Here is a 22,941-nt window from a genome sequence, read left to right on the forward strand (position 1 = left end):
ATCTTTTTCATTATCTACATGTATATTAAAATCACCAACAATTAGGAATTTGCAGCCAGTACTAACCCTGATAGAAAGTCAGCAAATTCTTTGATAAAGTCTGTATGGTGCCCTGGTGGCTTGTATACAGTAGCCAGCACAAATCTTAAACGTGATTTATCATTTGCACTATATATTGTTACATTAAGCACCAACACTTCAGAAGAATTGAATTTAGACTTCTTAGTAATTTTGAAAACATTACTATAAATTACAGCAACACCTCACCCTTTGACTTTCAGACGTGGTTCATGTTTATTACCGTAATCTTGGGGGGTGGACTCATTTAAAGTAATGTAATCGTTTGATTGCAGCCAGGTTTCTGTCATACACAGCTCATCAAGGTTATAGTCTGTAATCATATCATTAACAATAAGTGCTTTTGAAGTAGCTTTATCATTTGTTCATTTGTATTATTTCTGTTTTTTATTTGTTGAATATCAATTAAATTTTTACCCTTAGATGGGTTTGGAAGTTTTTTTGTATTTCCTAATTCGGGGAACAGACACAGTCTGTATATGATGATATCTAGGTGAAAGAGTCTCTATGTGATGGGATTTATCTGACCTTGGTGACGTGAGACAGCTGGCAGACGGTCGGGTTAGCCAGTTTGTCTGCTTCCTGACCCGAGCCCCAGATTGTCATGTTTCAGCTCTAAGACTATGTGCCATATTACTAGAGAGAAGAGCAGCAGCATCCCAGGAGGGATGAATACCATCTCTTTTCAACAGGTCAGGTCTGCCCCAAAAACTTTTCCAATTGTCTATGATTTCTATATTATTTTGCGGACACCACTTAGACAATGACTTCTTGTTTTTGAAGTCATTTTTATGTTTTGTTTTGAGATCTACTCACCATCCTGTTTATTGTTCAAATCACACATTTATGTATGTTATATACTGTTTATTCTTAGGTAGTTTAGTTAGTCTCTCTTTGCCACCAGGAATTGCTTTATCGTGGAGGCTTTTTTTTATTAGCACAAGTCTGAGCTCAGTTCATTGTCAGAAAGTCTCAAGTCATTATAGTAATGATAATAATAATTTATTGATAGTGAACCTGCAAATGTACATTAGAGTCCATTAAATATTACAGTTAATCATCTGTAATGGCTTAAAAATGATCATACAGGCATGCATATTCAAATCCATGATATTCCACAGAGGTACAAACATGCCAAATAGAGCTGACAGCACAGGCTGTGGAATATGGATCCGGTTCTTTATTCCCAAATGCCCTCTGGCCCAAAGTGTAAACTGCCTGAATGCAGTCAACCTAGAGACTAAAAGAGGAACTGAGAGACTAAAGGAAAAGCAATTTATTAATTATTGTTTTTATTAGATTTGGGTTACCCAATATTTATTTTAAACACAGGTGATGTACATATTCAAATGTATAATATATTGAATTATATATGTACATATTCAAATGATGTACATATTCAAGTGATGTACATATTCAAATGTATAATATATTGAATTATATAGTAAATCTGATTTTATATGATGTTATATGGGTTTATATGATGCTATTTTTTTAATATGGCTCTTTTATTAATGCTTTTTCAATGTACTTTTTTTCACACTTACGAATGATTTCGACAGAGTTCGATAGAATCAGGTTGAGTGTGAAACAAGACCAACGTTGCGGGGGGCACCGGGAGCAATCGCGCTCGGCCTCTGACTGCAGCAAACGAGCCCAGTGTAAAAGCCCCCTAAACGGTTATGCGTATTTGGCGTGCTGTCGTTGGGAGGGCTCTGAGCTCGGAAATTGGGCCCAAACCCAGAGTACTCCCCCCGTATTTCTGGTTAGGAAGATAACCAGGCAAGTGTGAGGAGATGGGGTGGTGGAAGGATGAAAACTGTCGAGGAATATGGGTGAGTCGACTGCGTATACTTATAGGCCTTACTCATGCTGATTGAGTGGACCTGTTGATTACTGATTGCTGACAGCTGGGGCCCGTTCTTTGTGAGTCGCTAACTCAGTTAGCAGGATTTGATTGTTGGCGATTTGGCATGGTCTTGGATTGTTTGGTTCTTTGGCGCTCATCCTGGACTTGCTGTCATAGCAACAGGTCCGTAAGCCTGAACCTGCTCGCGAGCAGGCTTATTTCAGGTTAACAGGATTAGATCGCGGCTTTATAAGCGGAGGTAATACGGGAAGTCTAAAGTGTACTTTTTGAGAGATATAATTTTTCTCATGACTCGTGAGGATGTCGTTTACATCATTATTTTGTTGGAAACGCATAAATGTTTGACTCGTCGGAGTCGGCTTCAATAACAGTGCAGGCAAGTTACTATTGCGATTCTTAATATTCCAGATTAGTAATATTATATAAAATTTTAAAAAAGGCAGTTGACAGACTAAAATCTCTTAGATGGTGTGTGATATGAACTTGTGCTTATCCTAACAGAACTGAATTTTTCCATTATACAGGTGATTACAACAGGATCCTGCTTGGAGACAGGTGTTTTATGACCCCATTCCCTGACCAGCAATGCCTCTCTAGCCAGGACAAGAGCACACAATGAAGTGAACTTTAGCCAACTAAAGTGTCTGAAAAGTCTGAGGGTTGAGTTGAGTTGAGTTGAGTTAACTTTATTGTCCCCGAGGGAAAATTTTGCTTGGGCGCAGTGCAGAGTTGTTTCATAAAATGTACATCATACAAAACATCACACATTACAAACAGAAGCAAATATAGACAAAAGAAAAAGAGACATAATTGACAACACAATTCCATGGATTAAAGTGCAAGTGCTTAAGCGCTAGTATGGTTGTTGTAAATTACTCCATTGTATTGAAGTTTTTGTAAAGTTCATATGCTAAGGTGCTAGTATATATATTGCACATTGCCCTATTGCACTGAGATCACAGGTAAAGTGCTGAAGTGCTCACACAGTTTTATTTCACATCGTTCAGCAGCTTAATAGAGACTGGCACGAATGATAATTTTAAGCGATTACTTTTGCATTTTGGTACACGGAGTCTTCTTCCCGATGGCAAGGTTTCATATTCAGGAAAGAGGGGATGTTGAGGGTCTGACTTAATTTTCATAGCCTGTTTTATAACTGCCTGATCATACAGGCTCTGTATAGGCTCATATTCTCTCCTCCCTATAACTTTCATGGCTATTTTGTGCATGTTAGCAAGCTTATTTTTCACCTTAACTGATAGGTTGCCAAACCATGCAGTAATTCCATATCGGATGACACTCTCTAAGATGGCATGATAGAAGATCATCATGATACGACTGCTCACACCACACAACCTTAGGCGCCTTAAAAAATATAGCCTCTGCTGTAGTTTGTTACACAGGTTATCAACATTTGTATTCCAACAAAGAAGACAGTCTATATGGACACCTAAATATTTGTATGAGGACACCCGAGTTACTTCCTGGTTTTTAATGACCACTGGCTTGTGGTCTGTAACTTGCCTCGGGTCGAAGACCATCTCCTTTGTTTTTTGGATATTTAAAATTAGTTGGTTGGTGTCACACCATTTAACAAATGTGTCTATTTCGTTTTGATACATAGAAGAGTCCGTTTTCTTGTACAAAAGGCTTAGGATCGCGGTATCGTCAGCAAATTTCATTATATGGTTATTAGAGTGTACATTCCTGCAATCATTTGTGTACAATGTGAAGAGTATTGGTGAAACAACACAACCCTGAGGAACTCCTGTGTTACAGTATTTAATCTCTGATAGTGTCTTATTAACCTTCACTTGCTGTGCCCTGTCAGTTAAAAAAGAATAAAACCATTTAATTAAGATAGTATTGACATTCATGTTTTTAAGCTTATTTAAAAGCATGTGAGTTTGCACTGTATTAAAAGCTGAACTAAAATCGACAAACAAGATTCTAGCATAAGCTTCTATGTTTTCAAGGTGCTTAGAAATAAAGTGCGAGATACAAAGGATTGCGTCATCAGTGCTACGTCCTTGCTTATAGGCGAACTGGTACACATCCAATTTTGACTCAACATCTTTCATAAGTATCGACACAACAAATTTTTCAAAACATTTCATTACATTTGAGGTTAAAGCTATTGGACGAAAGTCATTATTCTCTGAAGCGCCTGATTTTTTAGGCAGTGGGATTATAGTTGATCTCTTCCACAGAGCTGGGACAGTATGAGTATTCAACGACTGTTGGAAAATAGGGCACCATGCCATGGTTAGTTCTTCTGCACATCTTTTGAGCAAAAAGGCTGGGAGGCCATCAGGGCCTGTGGCCTTGCCCGTGTGCACTTTGGTGAAAAGTCGTTGGATGCTAGATGGATCCACTTCCAGATAACAGGTATCAGTGGCTGGCAGGGACTGCAAAACACTGTCACATTCTTGAGCGAAATTTTGAGAATCGAAACGCAGAAAGAAGTCATTCAACTCATTTGATTTATGTAGGTCATCCAGTGTGATATTTTTTTGTTTTGCAGGGTTCATGTTAGTCACTGATTTCATTGTGTCCCACAGTTTTTTAGTACTTAGTGTTTGGATGTTTTGTTCCATCGTTTGCCTGTGTTTATCCCTTGCAATAGTGAGGAGTTGTTTGAGTTCTTTTTGAATCATTGACAATCCCACTCTGTCTTTACTTCTAAAAGCTTGCTTTTTCCTATTTATACAGTCTTTAATTTCTTTTGTAATATACGATTTGTTATTAGGGTACACTAGTATGTCCTTCTTGGCCACCACATTGTCAACACAAAATCCTATGTAGTCTGTTATAGTACTAGTAGCCTCATCAAGCTCTAGTGAATGGAAAATAGACCAATCTGTACACATGAAGCACCCCTTTAGTGATTCAATTGCATCATCTGATCACACATAAACAGATTTATGTTCAGGTTTACTTGACTTGAATACAGATTTATAGGACGGTATTAAATGTAATGTATTATGATCTGAATTGGAGAGGGGGGGTTTTGTCTTAACTGAATATGCCCCCTTTATATTTCCGTAACATTTATCTAATATTCTGTTATTTCTCGTGTCGCATTTTACATATTGTTGAAAACCTGGCAGCGCACTCTCCAATTTGCAGTGATTATAGTCACCCAAGAGAAAAATAGGCGCCCCAGGGGAGCGCTGCAACTGTTCATGTGCGCACTCCGTTATGCGTGCGGCGGCTCTGCCTGCGTTGGCGCTGGGTGGAACATAAACAGCGACAATAATAATATTACCAAACTCCCTAGGCAAGTAATAAGGTCTCATAGACACGCAAAGCAGTTCGACATCTGGGCTGCATATAGTTTCTCTCACTGTGTATTGTTTACACCATTTTTCACTCACGTACATGCAGATTCCTCCTCCATTCTTTTTCCCGGACGCATTAGAGCGGTCGGCTCGCACCAGCGAATAGCCACCCAAGTTGAGCAGAGAATCCAGGACTCCTTGGTGAAGCCACGTCTCGGAGAATACCATAAGGTTAGATTCCCGGTACTCGAAACTGCTCCTTTGGTTGATACGGAGCTCATCCATCTTAGGTATCAGTGATCGCACATTGCTGAGGATTATAGACGGCAGCGGTGGTTTGTTGGTCCGCCGACGGACACGTTCCCTGATGCCTCCCCGTCTTCCTCGCTTGCGTTTAGTCCGTGTACTATGTATTGCCCGGATGGCTGCCGGCAGGTTTTCCGGTAATGTTGATTGCAGTGGTCGGAGGGACAGCAAAATTTCTCTCGAGTAAACTCGATTTAGTTCATGTTCCCACATCACGGTTATCGCAGAACAGGAAATTAAATGTTCGCTGATAAAAATCAGGACTAGAAGTATGAGGTGGAGGCCCGGAGCCATTGTTTGGGGCTACCGACTATCGTAGTTCAGAGAAACTTGCACTTTACTTGCAGTTGTCAGCTCCAATTGTCAGGTCCAGCATATAGTCACATGCATAAAAAACACTTAAGACGCTACTTAAAAACAAAACACTAAAACACTTAAAACCAACAACAGCACTCGCCCGGGTCGCTACAGAGCAGCGCCACCGGAAGTTCTCCCGCCCTTTTTTTTTTTTTTTTTTTTTTTTTTGAAAAAAAGGGTTGCACCTGACAGGGCCTGTGACCTTGCATGTGCCATATTACACAAAATTGCACCATCTGAAAAAATATAAAACATTTCATTAATGTTTAATAAAACACAAGACAAATATGCTTACTTCTTTGAGTTTTATTTTAAATGTTCTTTGTAAAGAAAAGTGGTAGTCATCTTTTGCCTGCAATAAGAGATATTATGCAAAGTCAGCAATAGTACTCTGTGTGACATAATATATCACTTACTCTGAAGTTCCTATGAAGCAACTCTATCTCTAGTGCCAGTTTTTTTTTCTTTAAGTTGTCAAGTATTTTCAAAATAATCTATTTTCTAGGGGTAGGGGTAAACCTGTCAAACACACGGCTTATGGATCAAAAATTAAAAAGAAAAGTACAACACTGCCCACCTCTGCATCACTGCTTTGTGCAGACTCTTCTGTAGATGTGGACTCCTACAACTCATATTGCATTCAGAAATAATTGGTACTCAAGTGTAAATTTAGTAAAGTTATTTATGCACTTAAAGATACCTGAGAGGGGTTCTTCACGGTCCTGTGCATTGGGGGAAAAAATGGGCATTACAAAGTGTTGTACTTCCCTTTTGATGTAACGTTATGTGGGAGGAGACTGTCCAGCAATCAGTTTCAGGTGCAGGTGGTTAGTGCTATCATTAAGACATAAAGGGTTCTTACAGCGACGGGTGGTGGTTGTTCTGCAGTTCTGGCGTGTGGTTGTTGTACTCAACGTGCAGCCTCTGTACCCTTTCATATAGGTATGTTTTTAGTGGTGTGGTTTGTTTGCGTGGAGTGACTGCGCTTTGAGGCGCAATCCCATCTTTGTTATTCTTTTCTTTTAGGCTGATTATTTAAGAGGTTTTATTCTCTGTCTGGGAAGCGAGGCAGACAAACATTTATGCTGCGGTACCTTCAATGGGCTGACGGCCGTGATGGAATGCTGAATAATGGTAAACCCAGTATACAGGTCCTTCTCAAAAAATTAGCATATTGTGATAAAGTTCATTATTTTCCATAATGTAATGATAAAAATTAAACTTTCATATATTTTAGATTCATTGCACACCAACTGAAATATTTCAGGTCTTTTATTGTTTTAATACTGATGATTTTGGCATACAGCTCATGAAAACCCAAAATTCCTGTCTCAAAAAATTAGCATATTTCATCCGACCAATAAAAGAAGTGTTTTTAATACAACAACAAAAAGTCAACCTTCAAATAATTATGTTCAGTTATGCACTCAATAGTCAATACTTGGTCGGGAATCCTTTTGCAGAAATGACTGCTTCAATGCGGCGTGGCATGGAGGCAATCAGCCTGTGGCACTGCTGAGGTGTTATGGAGGCCCAGGATGCTTCGATAGCGGCCTTAAGCTCATCCAGAGTGTTGGGTCTTGCGTCTCTCAACTTTCTGTTCACAATATCCCACAGATTCTCTATGGGGTTCAGGTCAGGAGAGTTGGCAGGCCAATTGAGCACAGTAATACCATGGTCAGTAAACCATTTACCAGTGGTTTTGGCACTGTGAGCAGGTGCCAGGTCGTGCTGAAAAATGAAATCTTCATCTCCATAAAGCTTTTCAGCAGATGGAAGCATGAAGTGCTCCAAAATCTCCTGATAGCTAGCTGCATTGGCCCTGCCCTTGATAAAACACAGTGGACCAACACCAGCAGCTGACATGGCACCCCAGACCATCACTGACTGTGGGTACTTGACACTGGACTTCAGGCATTTTGGCATTTCCTTCTCCCCAGTCTTCCTCCAGACTCTGGCACCTTGATTTCCGAATGACATGCAAAACTGAGCAACAGTCCAGTGCTGCTTCTCTGTAGCCCAGGTCAGGCGCTTCTGCCGCTGTTTCTGGTTCAAAAGTGGCTTGACCTGAGGAATGCGGCACCTGTAGCCCATTTCCTGCACACGCCTGTGCACGGTGGCTCTGGATGTTTCTACTCCAGACTCAGTCCACTGCTTCCGCAGGTCCCCCAAGGTCTGGAATCGGAACTTCTCCACAATCTTCCTCAGGGTCCGGTCATCTCTTCTCGTTGTGCAGCGTTTTTTGCCACACTTTTTCCTTCCCACAGACTTCCCACTGAGGTGCCTTGATACAGCACTCTGGGAACGGCCTATTTGTTCAGAAATTTCTTTCTGTGTCTTACCCTCTTGCTTGAGGGTGTCAATGATGGCCTTCTGGACAGCAGTCAGGTCGCCAGTCTTACCCATGATTGCGGTTTTGAGTAATGAAACAGGCTGGGAGTTTTTAAAAGCCTCAGGAATCTTTTGCAGGTGTTTAGAGTTAATTAGTTGATTCAGATGATTAGGTTAATAGCTCGTTTAGAGACCCTTTTCATGATATGCTAATTTTTTGAGACAGGAATTTTGGGTTTTCATGAGCTGTATGCCAAAATCATCAGTATTAAAACAATAAAAGACCTGAAATATTTCAGTTGGTGTGCAATGAATCTAAAATATATGAAAGTTTAATTTTTATCATTACATTATGGAAAATAATGAACTTTATCACAATATGCTAATTTTTTGAGAAGGACCTGTATACGAAGATCGATCGTTTATGAGTTTGATGCAATTAATATACAAATGTATTCGATGTGGTAACCTCTTCTCTTGTTTTATAGTACCTTTTATCAATCATGTTTGGGGATTGAGAGCTGAGATTGGGTAATTGTGTTGCAACTGTACTTTCACTAAAGTAGGCTATGTTTTGTTTGGTTGTTTTATATGGTGGGCTGCATTGATGTGTACTAACATGCATGTTCCCTTTATTGTTAAAGGGGCAGACCAGCCACTGTTTCTTGTGTATTTTAGATTTATATTGTGGTTTAATATTATTTGATTTTGACTTTGATCCTAAGTGTTGTTTGTCATTTGCTTTGTTTTTTTTGGTACTGCTCTGCTTCTTTTTGTGTGTTCCAGTGCTCAGAGACTTTGTACAGGGCCGGGCCTGCATCTACACTAGAACCTCCTTCGGTGTAGGTGATTTGGGTGGTGTGACACTGCTGTGTGGTGTGTACTGAAGGTTGGCACTGATTAGTGACTTAAAGGGGTTACTACTTATTTTGGGTTACTACTTATTTGCGGTGCATGCTGTGGGGTTTTCTTCTGTCTTCTATCTCTTACAGGTGGTAGGAGGTCCACAAGGGCAGGCCCGACCCTCTTGCAGTCTTGAGAACTAATTCCAACTTCTGTGAATGTTTTTTTTAACATTTGATGGTTTTATTGGAACAATAAAATTTTTATCTTTTTATAAACTACATTTGTTGTCCAAAATCAGTATTTTTTACCTTTAGAGGGCTCCTCCTGCCTTAAATAAGGAGGTGGCGTAGTCATCATATATTTCTTACACCACAGTTAGAAAAAGTCTTCCTGCACATGCTTCAGCCAGCACTTGTTCGGGAACAGGTAAAAGTGTTGGTGTATTGTTTAAAACTGCACAAAAGAGGAAAACGCATTACAATGAAGTACACTGGGGGGGAAATGTGATCAATAACTCATGGCAACATTTTTTACATTAACTACATGTAGTTTCACACATAGACTTTCACAAGTCAGAGCAATTCATTACTACTCAAGGTTTAACAGTTAATATGACTGGACAGCCATTTGGACTATAGGCCTACTTAATTTAATGCAGCAACAAATTATTGTACAGTGAACTAGGATCATTTAAAGTTGATTTCCCAGCAGTGAAGGTGTTGTTGCTCCTTGCCTCTGTCTGAGAAAGAGCTGAACCCAGGGACAGGGTTGCTCTCACGCATCTGGCGTGACACTCACGCATTCAGCCTCAATGTCACATGCTCATGCTCAACAAAGAAAGCTCACGCTAAATTAGACATTCTTCTGTGCTGTATTTTTTTTCCACTCATGTGCACTAATTTCCAAATTACTATAAGCAAGTTCAGGCTCTTAACTACTGATTGGACCACTGCATTTTCTCACGCAGAGAAAAATCACGGACAAAGAGGAAACTGACATTGACAGACTAGACAGAGAAGGTTACTTTTAATATGGAACAAATTCTCAGCTGTATGATTCAGTCAGATCGCTGTAGCGCGTCAGTTCAAACAGCACGTGATACAGTAGCCTCTTTCCTTCCAGATGTGGATAATGGACATGATCTCTGTCATACACTTTGGAGAAGTTTTCCGCTGTTTGGGGTCCATTTCTCTGGCATTTAGACAAATTAACAACTCAGTCGGCCCCCAGTGACTTCTCTAAGGTTTAGGTTGTATATCCCTTCTGGGCACCTAGTCTGTGATGCAGCTTTTTACTAATGTACTTTTGTATATTGGTACTTTTTAAAAAAAAAAATAATTAATTTTTTTTCTCCTCTTTCTTGTGTGTGTAGTCAGAGCCAGTGTTGTTTGTTTTGTGTTTTAACTTGAAAAATCCTTTAAAATAAAGTATACAAAAAAAAGACCGAAGCCTTAAAATTTAACTCCCCCCCCCCCCTTTATATTTTTGTTCAATAATATTTTAGTATTATTTGGAATTTTTAAAGATTATGATACTTTGCATTAATTATATAATTTTTATGAGCTATTTTTTCCATTAGAATTAATATAGATTTTTTTTAAAAATTTTTTAAATAAATGCTACATTTCACATAAAAATAGAGTTTAGTCCTGAAAAAAAAAATTTAAGTGAGAAGAGCGCCATCTATTGTCTTTAAATATATAAATGTGTGAAATGTCCTGTAACCGCCTGTAGGCTGCCTATAGTTTACTATCATAGGCGTAGCCACGGGTGTGCCAGGGTGTGCCGGTGCCACCCAAAGTGGCAGCTGGCACAGCTAAAAATAGATGGAGAATTATTTTTTAAAGTCTTAATAAAAATGTTTTTTTTTATTAAAAAACTGGACTGAAAACGTGGACTTTTGTTGTTTACATACAATATTTGTACATTTAAAATGTATTTTAATTTTTAAATTATTATCATTAAAAAAAATATCTGCCAAGATTCAAACTGCCAAACAATCCACAAACAGCCGCTGACTGTCTGACGGTAACAGGTTGTGCTGTTGAGGCTCTCACAGCCTCATGAGGAGAAATGGAAACAAAGAGCGCAGTTCACACAAAGAAACTTAATGAACATACAGGGGTTAAAAAAATCATGTGGAGTTTTTATATTTATAACATATGATACAGTTAAGCAACATCACACGATCACGAGTGCTGAATACCTGTAATGAACCAGTAGACTCAACGGGATCCATTTGCAGCTCTTTATTAGAATCGTCAAACAGGCAACAATCAACACCAGCAAACAGGGCAATGGAGAAAAGACAGAACAAACCAGATAACAGGCAATGGTCGGGGCAGGCGGCGAGAAGCAAGATCCAGTAAACAATCCAGGTCAGGGTAAACAGAGAACGATCAGAAAACGGGGTACACAGTAGTGATGTTACGTATGACACTGAAGGTTCGATGTGCGTTTTGCAAAAGCGAAGCAATTTCTATTGAAGCCCCGTGTCGGGGTGTGTATTGGTTTCCCAGAGGTCACGTGATCGATGACAAACGTGCACGTTTCGCTTTGGGTGTCAGAAGGCTCGAAGGTCCTTGTTGGCTCAGTCTGGTTGATGGGTTTGTGAGGAGACTAGAGTGCTGTACTTTGAAAGTTTATCAATACATTACATTTAAATAACCAAAACTACTTATTATTTTTTTTGTTATTGTTGTGTAATTTTGTTTTTGTAAGATCGTTGCACTTTTGGTGTTTTTTTAGGTAATTTGGTGTTGGTATTTGGGTGTTTGGTGAAGGGTTTGTATTTACAGCAATGGCAACAGCCAAAAAAAGGAAGACTTCCCCTATCTGGGAATATTTCGAGCTTATAGCTTCCAATGAATGCATTTCTAAAAAAGAATATTTATTTATTTATTATTATTTATTTTTTTATCATTGTATTGTATAATTGTTGTCTTATATTCAGTCAATGTACATGTAGTCACTCCCAACAAAAAAAATGTATCCTCACACTTCTGAGGTGGAAACCTTTGTCTTCTGTTGGACAGTGCAGTAGACCAGCGCAAACAAGCTCAAATTACACTTCTGATGCAATCCTAGAAGTGGATAAATACCTTACAGAGACAAACATACAAAGAGCTGAGGATCCACTTGAATACTGGAGAATGCAGAAACATGTCTAGCCCCATCTATATACATTGGCATTACAGAATAATTAATTTTTATCACCGTTCTGTCATTCCTACAGTTACATAAGCACTATCACTGCCAAGTGTCAGATGAACAGATGATCCTATCCCACAATGTCCTTATTCACTGTGTGTGTGTGTGTGTGTGTGTGTGTGTGTGTGTGTGTGTGTGTGTGTGTGTGTGTGTGTGTGTGTGTGTGTGTGTGTGTGTGTGTAGAGAGAGAGAGTAGGCCTACATTAGATCTTAATAAATAATATGCTCATTTTATATTTTATTGTCACACTTTAATGGGTAAAACAATTTATTTAATAATGAACAAATCAAACACAAACGTGTAAGGCTTTTTATTTGTACACATAACATTGAAACTATGGAGTGTGTTGTGGTTGCTTCATCTGACAGAGAAAGGCTTCTGGCTGCTTTATTTTAAATCAGCACCAGATGGCGCTGTTCTCGACACTCTCGAAGCTTTGAATCTTTTCCCGGAACAGTTAGGGGAAAGGCTCATTGCTTCACGAGGCTTCATTTCCCCATCCCTAGTACACAGTCCAAGGTCAAAAGGCAATAAACAATCCACAGGAATAAACGCTCGGTAGAGATAGCCAGGGCAAATCAAGACTTCACACTGGTGTGGTGAGTGGAAGTGGTTTATATGTGTGTGCGTGAATGAGATGCAGGTGTGTGTGAATGAGACGCAGGTGTGTGCCCAATCAGTCCCATGTAAGAGGTGTTTTATGGTGTGTGCTTTAACCTTACACCTTTAACCTTATTATTTATTATCCTCAGGTTAGGTAGAATAAGTCAAATCTGACCTAAATCATAAGGCGTTCAAATGGTACTTACAACTTGTTCAGAAGACTTCTCTGTGGTTTAGTTCTTGCTCAAGGTTTATTAACAACAATACTGGTAGACAATTTCTTGCAATTAGTATAATAGTTATTTATTAATATTCCAAAAATAAAAGTTAAACCAAAACTAATAGCAAAGTTACAATATACAGCAATGTCTAAATCAAAGGTACAATCCGCTGGGTTTCTGGCATCGAGAGATACCGCTAAATCAGTATCTGCTTGTTCAGTCTTCTCATCAGTCTTTTTATACTCAAACAGTTCACTGCCGAAGTCAAACTCTCTTCTGTTGTCATCAACTGGAGAGCTGCCAAGTCTTCCATGACCCTTTTAAGGTATTTCCGACGTAGCCTGCCCGCTCTCTTCTTGGCTCTTTTTGTCTTGGTTCTCCGTTTCTTTGTCTGTAAAATATACCTTATCTACAGCATTACATTTTCCTTAAAAGCAATTCTTATCTAATACATACATGCTCTACTCTAAGTTACTTAATATAAACATCTACTACTTTTATAAGGTCAAGTATACATGCATAATTGGTATTAATTTTTGTATATAACTTCCAATACATTTTCAGGGAGCATTACTATTTGGGTAACATAAAAGTACTACAAAGCAAAACAGACATTAATCAAGACATTGCAAATAATCATCTTCATTAACAGAGGTATGACGGGATTTAGAGTTCGTACAGATCAATATTCCGGAGATGGTTCCCTCCGGTGGTGCAGAGGAGGCGGTACGGGAGCCTCTTCTTTAACAATACCATCTCTGAAAATGTGACACTGATTTCATATGACAGTTCAATAAACAAGTAATTAATATCAAGTCACTTACATTTTAGACACAATATTGACTGTTTTTGTTCTATTTGAGAAGCGAAAATAGTTCAAAAGAAAGATCACAGCAGAACCACAGCGCATCTCACCGGAACACATAACCGCATTACTGAATGATTCAGCGCTTTGAATGAATCGGTTGAGTCAAAGATTCAGTGACCGATTAAACAACTGCCTCATTTAGCCATCGATATGATTGTCAGATATAGCCGTTTGAATGAATCATTTGAATATTGACTCAATAACCCACTCATTAAGACGGTCACCTGCGGCCCCCTACTAGTGGTTTAGTTTCATGTTTAAAAGTAGGCTATCGTAAAAAAAATATTTAAAACAATCTCATAACATTATTTAATGCAGTTGTAATATTTCAGTGTAAATTAATTAATTTGATTGGTAAAAGCGATATAGTTTCTTATTATTTCAATAATATGAAATCAAATTTAAGAATTTAAAATGAAAGATGAAGCATATTTTTAAACTTATTATGGAAAAATGCTCTTTATAAAGGTTAAAATCATAAATATGCAGATTTAAATATGTAAAAGCTGACTGTACACTGATGAGAATATTACTTTAGAAAAAAAGTCTCAGGTTACGTATGTAACCCTGGTTCCCTGAGAGGGAACGAGACGCTGCGTTGAGACGCTCTGCTTGATTGTGTTGTGAAGCACGTGTATAATCAGTCCAATGGAAGAGCTAGACCCCATAGGCGGGTGACGTCGTAGACCAGGAAGCTATACAGCACACCTGAATACACACCGCAACAGCTTCTGAAAAAACCTGAAGCAAGTCGATCAGGGCATGCAGGAAGTATGGCAGGAAAACGCAGCGTCTCGTTCCCTCTCAGGGAACCAGGGTTACATACGTACCCTTTGACGTTCCCTTTCAAGGGAACTCGAACTGCGTTGAGACGCGGTAGGAACCCCATACCCACTACGCCATAAACACAAATGCCCGTTCTGTGTGAAGTCCTTGCGCACACTAAGAAGCAAGCAACCTAGGCCCAGGAGTGGAGAGGTGTAAGTCATAAAATCTGACAATGTATGTGGTGAGGACCAGCCTTCCGCATTACAAATGTCCTGAAGGGGAACACCCGAAATTAAAGCCTAGAGGCAGCCATACTCCTGTAGAATGGGCCTGAACAGCCGTAGGTGAAGGCTGTCCGGCCGCTTCATAAGCAAGTGAGATAGCCTCAACTACCCACTTGCTCATCATCTGTTTAGATGCCGGGCAACCTATCTTACGTGACCCGAAGCAGACAAATAATTGTTCTGATATATGCCACTGAGCAGCTCTGTGGACATACGCATCCAAAGCCCGGAAAGGGCGTAACAGATTAAGTTTTTCCTGATCTGGGGTATTAAAGGTGGAGGACAGAAGGCCTGCAGCACAAATGACCCCACATTTAGTAGGGACCTAGAAATACAACCCGACCTGGGGTGAAGAAATACTATCACCATAGCAGGTGCAAATCCAAGTACGTGCAGGCCTCAGCCTCATGTACCACGGAGAAGACGAAATTAAGGATCTCTCCTCAGAGATAACCCAGCAAAGAAACATTCATACAGAAATCAAGTACTGTACCAACCGGGCAGAAACAAGATTCAGAAGGCGTTCTCTGCACCAGGCAGAGAACAGCATATTTAGTCTTCTCGTGGAGGGAGCTCTAGACTGGAGTATGGTCTCCAGGACCTCGGTCGAGAGACCTGAATCTATGAGCTGGGCCCCCTCAGAGGCTGAGCCCACAGTATCCACAACTCCAGAGCTCCCAGGAGCAAAGATATCGGGAAAAAGCGTATAGGTGTAGCGGCAACCACACCTATTACATCACATCCAGTCCATGCGGAGCTGGATGCGTGAGGGAGAACCACAAGGGCAATGCATTGTACAAGTGATGCGAAAGGTCGACTTGTAGTTTGACCGAAGTTCTCCCTAAGAAGTTCCACCACCTCGGGGTGAAGTCTCCACTCCCCGGGCCACAGCCCCTGCCTCAACAGGATATCTGCTCTGATATACAAGACCATCAGTGTGTTGTCCGGACCCTTCGCCGAGCAACCACTCATGATTGCCCCCGACTTGTGAGGGAAGCATCCGTCGATAGCATTATGCGTCGACAAGAAGCCCCCAACACTGGGCCTGGGCGAGGAACCAAGGTTCTTCCACATGACCGAGGCACGAAGGCGAATCCCATAATACACCTACAAAAGTGGTCCTCTGAGCTGGGAGGAGTACACTCTTTTTGGTGTTGAGCCGCAGCCCCAACCCCCTTATGTGGGACAGAACGACATCTCGATGTTGAACTGCCAAAAGCTCGGACTGAGCTAAAATCAACCAATCGTCGATATAATTTATTACGCGAATGCCCTGGAATCTCAGAGGAGCCAGAGCTGCATCCACACATATTGTAAAAGGTGCGGGGTGATAACCTAGGCCGAAAGGAAGAACCCAATACTGGTATGCTTCGCCCCTGAAAGCAAACCTCAGGAATCTCCTGTGATGAGGATGGATAGATAAGTAAGCATCCTTTAAGTCTATTGTGACAAACCAGTCCTCGGACTGAGTCTGTGACACAATCATATTTAGCGTAAGCATACTTTGAACTTAAGATTCTGAAACCTGCTGTTTAATTGACGCAGGTCTAGAGTAGGACACAACCCCTCATCCTCTTTTGGAGCAATGAAGTAATGGCAGTAAAACCCTGACTGTCTGCCGGGAGGAGGAACCCCTTCTACAGCTCCTTTTGCAGAAGTGTCAGTACTTCCGGCTCCATAACCAAAGCCTGCTCGGGGTCCACCACAGTGGGGAGGACGCCTAGAAATCTGGGCGGACAAGAACCAAATTCTGAACCCTTTTCTAAAGTGTGCAGGACCCACCGAGAAATATGTGGTAGTAGTTTCCACGCTGCCAGAAATTCTACTAGGGGAACCAGTCTCTCAAGACTGGCCTCTGGAATTGGTTGAACAGTCACTACGGTGCCCTGAAGCGGCGAACCGGCAGGGAACAACCAAAATGACTGTTCTACGACCCTCCTCGGAGGGTATGTATGTCGACGCTGACAACTCGGTGCCCTGAACGGCGAACCGGCAGGGAACAACCAAACTGGCAGCGCTGCGACCCCCCTCAGAGAGTCGCACCCCAGAGGGCGCCGAGGAGAAACGATTTCTCAAAACCATCCCTACCCCGGAGGGGACCACCCTTTAGAAGCCTGATAGCCTCGGCGTCAGGGCTTCCTATTTGTCCAAGCTTTTTTAGAGATAAAATAGTCCTCAGATCTTGCATATCTCTAACTGGCTAGACTGCTACCGCCACCCAAGTCCCCCTCGATTGTGGAGGAGCCCAAATGGCGATGCTCGTTTTGCACTCTGTGCTGCGAGGAGCTTAGTAGACCGAGACTGCTCCGCCCAGCAGTCTCAGGAACATTAGATTGGTGAGGAAGAAACCTCTGGAACGCCGCTGAATGGTTTATTTCTTAGTTTTTTGAAAGCGCAGCGTCCAGAAGAACAGACATAATTTTATCTTATTTTTCTTTATTTTTAAATCAGAAAAACGTGTATATATATATATATATATATATATATATATATAAATATATATCACTCCATGGCCACCAGCAGAAAAACAACCGAACTGGCGGTGCTGCGACCCTCCTCAGAGAGTCGCCCCCCAGAGGACGCAGAGGAGAAACGATTTCTCGAAACCGTCCCTCCCCAGTATAGTTTATCTGTTTTTGCACGACGCAATTCTCGAATAGCGTCAGTGCTGACATCCTCACATTCATCCATGTCCTTATACTTTACCCACCAGCGCTGCCTAATAAAATTTATTTATTTAAGATGGCTGGTGGGTAACGTCGGGGTTAAAAACGATGACACCGACTCGGGAGAGAGAAAGCTCGCAAGCGTCTCTTTAACCCGAGGCACCTCAGTGTGGAGATAGGTAAAAACAGCAGTCCCCGACGAGGAGGCTGAGATACAGAGTTTTTCTGTTTTTAGATGTATCTTTCATCTTATAAACTCTTTTTATTTTCACTCTCATAATGTTCAGCTGGCCAGTAAATATTTTAACTAGCAACAGCACTAGATAAACCTCCTTGTAAAGCTCCTCTTTATTCCTTCTCGCAATGCTCACAGTCAGCCCACTCGAGAACTGACTGTGGCATGCTCCACTCACAAATAGTATCAAAAAGCTGATGTGTGTGTCCCCACCCGTGATATAACGTGGGCAGAGAACAACACAAAGCTGCTTGCTCTCTTTTGCCATAATATATATATATATATATATATATTGCAACTTGACAGACAACAATAAATATGACAAGGACAGAATACACAGATCGCTTGCTGAAGGCAACAGAAGCTGTCGCGGTATGTTTAGGCTAATGTAGCTTCCTGGTCTATGACGTCACCCGTCTATGACGTCTCGCTCTTCCATTGGACTGATTATACACGTGCTTCACGACGCAATCACGCAGAGCGTTCCCACCGCGTCTCAACGCAGCTCGAGTTCCCTTGAAAGGGAACTGTATTTAGCCCTACAAAAAAAAATCAAAAAAAATTCTGGACAAGCAATTTTTTTATTTGGACAAGTGAATGACCGATTTACTTGTTCGAACAAGCACATGAAAAGCCTTAATGTTGAGCCCTGAGTTATATTTTGTATAGTATTATGTTTATGTGCCGAGCCTGAGTATAGTTTTACACATCAGCCCAGTCTATTCTGTAAAGTTAGTGATACGCCGGGTCAAGGTTTTTTTGCACATTAATCTGACCATAAATGTGGCACACCCAGTTTTTCTTATGCACACCCAAGACGCTTTTCTGGCTGCGCTAGTGCTTCCTATATAAATACATAGAAAGGCTTTTTGATTCCTATTGTGGTTTTAGACATGATTTCTCTATCTTATTCGTTTTTTTTAATTTAGATATATATTTAGATATTCTAAAAGACTACTTTTTTTATTTTTTAGATAAGTATCAGGTTTTGCATTATGATTACAATCAAACTATAACATTTGGTTAGAAAGGGAACACAATGCAAACATTTTTGTTACTCAGTATTTGATAATTTAAAAAAATAAGGGATGGATAGTGATAATTCAAAAACACTTTATACAGACATTTTGCAATTAATTGGTATTTTATTCATTTTAATTCTATAAATGGTAATAAAAACTTCAGAAGGGAACAGCAATTATGATCGAACAGCAAAAACATAAAATAACATAACAGCAAACAATCATTATCAAACTTTAGTTTAAAAAATAGGAATAAAAATGTAATAATAATAATAAACATTATTTTAACTATATACTATATACATACAAACTGTAATTATTTTATTTATTGTTGCATATGGAATAGATATCAGGAACTCATATTATGCTTAAATAAGAACAAACAATAATTATCAAACAGTAAATTGATCAGTAAATTAGAGAAAAAGAATAAAAATGTAATAATAATAAATATGATTTGAACTATATACATACAAACTGTAGCCTAATTATTTTTCTAATTACTGCATATGCAACAGATAGTGACAGTGTCTCTTGCACACATGAAGTTTGCAATTTTGTCAGATATTCGGCCAGCACATATTTTATAAACAAATACTGTGATTGGCCTGGAGAGTGTGTGTGTGTGTGTGTGTGTGTGTGTGTGTGTGTGTGTGTGTGTGTGTGTGTGTGTGTGTGTGTGTGTGTGTGTGTGTGTGTGTGTGTGTGTGTGTGTGTTTGTGTGTGTGTGTCTGTCTGTCTGTAAGAGAGAGGATAAGAATCTCTTTTGGATTTTAATTTATTTATGATTTATTGATTTTATTTCACCAATTGCAGTCTTGCCTGTTCATTTCTGTCTGTGTGTGCGAGTGTTTCATTTATTGATTTTATTTCACATTCTCAAAATTTGTTCCGTTGCAGTCTAACCAGTTAATTTCTCTCTCTCTCCCTCTGTGTGTGTGTTTGTGTGTGTGTTTGTGTGTGTGTGTGCGCACGCGTGTGTTTGTGTGTGTGTGTGCGCACGCGTGTGTTTGTGTGTGTGTGTGTGTGCGCGCGTGTGCGCGCATTTGAGCAAGAGTCTCTTTTGTATTTTTTATTTATTTATTTTTGCACATTCTCAAAATTTGCTGTTGCAGTCTTACCAGTTCATTTCTACCTACCCTACCCCTACCCCTAAACCTACCCATCACACACATAATTTCCAAAAAAACTAATTCTGTATGATTTATAAGCTTGTTTACCCATGGGGACCTCTATTTAGGTCCCCACTGTGACACAAGTCCCCATGAGTCTGTGTGCATTCAGGTTGAAGTCCCCACCGGGATAGAAAAATATGAACACACACACACACACACACACACACGCACACACACACGTCTGGTTTACTATCTCTGTGGGGACTCTCTATAGACTTAATGGTTTTTATACTGTACAAACTGTATATTCTATCCCCTTACACTTTTGTATTTTTTATTTATTTCCTGTTTTGTATATTCTCAAAATTTGCTGTTGCAGTCTTACCAGTTCATTTCTCTCTCTCTCTCTCTCTCTCTCTCTCTCTCTCTCTCTCTCTCTGTGTGTGTGTGTGTGCGTGCGTGCATTTGAGCGAGAGTTTTTTTTTTATTTTATTTTTTTATTTTGCATATTCTAAAAATTTGCTGTTGCAGTCTTGCCAGTTTATCTCTGTGTGTTTGTGTGTGTGGGGGGGATTTGCACTCTTATTTGCACTCTTGATGTTTTAGAGTGTCACCCCTTCATTGCTGTACACTTTTTGTCTGAACAGTGGCTGATCTGTAGTTTGTACCACCAAAAGTTTCTCTGAGTGTTCCTATTTTTTCGTATTTCCCATTCATTTCCTATGTCGTCATTTTTGACCGGGACGAAGCTAAGTGTGACTATTTTTTTACGACCCTTTAACATATCCTAATCATCTCCTTGATTTCTTTGTGTGTTCACATAGGTAATACAACAAAAGTCACCAAGTTTCATCCCCTTCCGATGAAGCAAAAAAATTAAACATTTCAAAACATAAACGCTTTCGATCATTTTTGACCGAAGAAGCCGCAAGGGTTAACCCTCAGGTGCTCTTCGTTTCCGAGTCACACTTGTTCTCTTCCCGGTCAGAAGTGACCAGACACCTAAAAATGAAACTTTCTCCATCCCAGTAAAACCAATGCAATTTATTTTTGTTCAATAATTTTGAGAGAATTTGATGTTACTTATTAATATTTATGCAATATTCATGGTCCATATTTTGCCATTGGAAATTTAAATTTAAATTTTATTTTAATTTTTATTTTTTAAACCAGTATTTTAGGTTAAAATAGAGACTTGGCCTTCGAAAAATGTTTTTTAAGGCAGATTAGCGCCATCTGGTAAGAGTGTGGAGAGAAAGCATAGAACCATGTAGAAACCACTAGATGGCTCTCTATGGAGACAGGGTTCCCGCGGATCCTTAAAAAGTCTTAAATTAGATTTTCAAAATACAAGGCCATAAATAGTCTTAGGCTATTAAGTCTTATTTTTACTTATGAAAGGTCTTGAATTTTAGATGACACTTCGACTTAGACATATCTAAATGTTTTCCAAAATTAAAACTATCTAATTAGCGTAGTATTATTTTTTATTATTCTATCTTTGTGGATTTGCTTGTTCACGTGACAATTCGCATCACATTCGCGGTAGAATAACGTCTGTCTCCTGCACGCGAGAGAGGAGAGAAGAGGAAAGTTGGCAAATGTCAGTTCAGTCGTAAGTTCATTCTTTATGTGCGTAGGGGTGTGCGATGTGTATTGTCTACTATAATATTGTAATCATTGTTTTAACGATGTACGAGGCACTGTGAGCTGACATCGCAGTTGTCTCTCGTGCTTTCACTGCGTGATGTGTCAGTGCAGTTATAGGTAGGCCTATGTCCCCAATTAGTTTTTGTCTTATATTTATATCATATTATGTTCTTATATTAGAATATCAGATCTGTAAGAGTGCCGTTTTCCCGTGCACAAGTGTGATATATTTATGTTATACAATAGTTAAATTAATAAATTAACATTGTGAGTTCCCTTTCAAGGGAACTCGAGCTGCGTCAAGCTGTGGGAACGCCTCTGCGTTTGTGCGTCATGAAGCACGTATGGAATCAGTCCAATGGAGAGACGGAACGTCATAGGCGGGTGACGTCATCGACCAGGAAACTATAAAGCACCCCCAAAACACAAGCGTGACAGCTTCTTTGCCTTCAGTAAGCGCTATATGTGGATCTGTCTCAAGTGTTTTTGTCTGTCACTAAGCAGGAGTTTCACTATTTCAAAAAACTATATATATATATATATATATATTATATTGAGAGACAATGGCGAGCGAACAACAATTTAAGAAGTGTGTTCCTCCCTGCTCGCGCTATTTAACGAGCGGGGGTACACACAGCTTATGTGTTGTTTGTTTGGGAGTGCAGCATGCCCAGCCAGCTCTCGAGGGGGCTGATTGTGAGGATTGCGAGCGTTTGCCTCTTAGAACGCTCCGCTCCCGCCGATCACTCTTTGAGGAGAGTGGTTCGGTTCGCGATCCCCGCGGATCGGGTCCCGCTTATGCCGAGGCTGAGCGGCGACGTCATTCGTGGGGATCGCAGATGGATCTAAAAGCGGGGCTTGAGACGGGCTCTGCCCTATCTCAGCCCTTACCTGTTAGATCCAGTGCCTCAGTCTCGGGTTCGGAAGCACGCTCTGCGGTTTCTTCCCCCCGAACTGAGGGCCCAGTATTGCAACTATCCAGTTCTGAGGATCTGGATGTTGTTAGTCTGGATGCGGGAGATGTCGATGATTCGCCATCTCGCTCTCCCGAAAGTGAGGAGCTTATGGAGGTGCTCACTCGTGCTGTTTCTAAATTAAGCATCGAGTGGCCAGCTGTTAGGCAGGAGTCTAGAGAAAAATCTAAATTAGATGAAAGATTTTTGCCTTCCCGTTCTCAACCTCCACGCCGGTGCTTGCCCTTCTTCCCTGATCTCCACACAGAGGTTTCG

At 40.3% G+C, this 22,941-nt stretch overlaps 1 long non-coding RNA gene across 3 annotated transcripts; it reads left to right on the forward strand.

Moving 5' to 3' along the window:
* The first annotated feature begins 6,779 nt into the window (after nt 1–6,779).
* On the forward strand, nt 6,780–9,292 carry LOC143741606 (uncharacterized). Of its 3 annotated transcripts, XR_013205162.1 has the most exons (5): nt 6,780–6,834; nt 6,919–7,026; nt 8,712–8,785; nt 9,010–9,112; nt 9,216–9,292. It is a non-coding gene; the product is annotated as an uncharacterized LOC143741606 (long non-coding RNA). The 3 variants fall into 3 exon arrangements; XR_013205161.1 differs by lacking the exon at nt 6,780–6,834 and having other exon boundaries at nt 6,841–7,026; XR_013205163.1 differs by lacking the exon at nt 6,780–6,834 and having other exon boundaries at nt 6,841–7,026; nt 8,712–8,754.
* The last annotated feature ends 13,649 nt before the right edge of the window (nt 9,293–22,941 follow it).

Source organism: Siphateles boraxobius, unplaced genomic scaffold (assembly GCF_051911475.1).
Source record: "Siphateles boraxobius isolate OS27281-9 unplaced genomic scaffold, OSU_SipBor_1 19, whole genome shotgun sequence".
Classification (NCBI taxonomy): domain Eukaryota; kingdom Metazoa; phylum Chordata; class Actinopteri; order Cypriniformes; family Leuciscidae; genus Siphateles; species Siphateles boraxobius.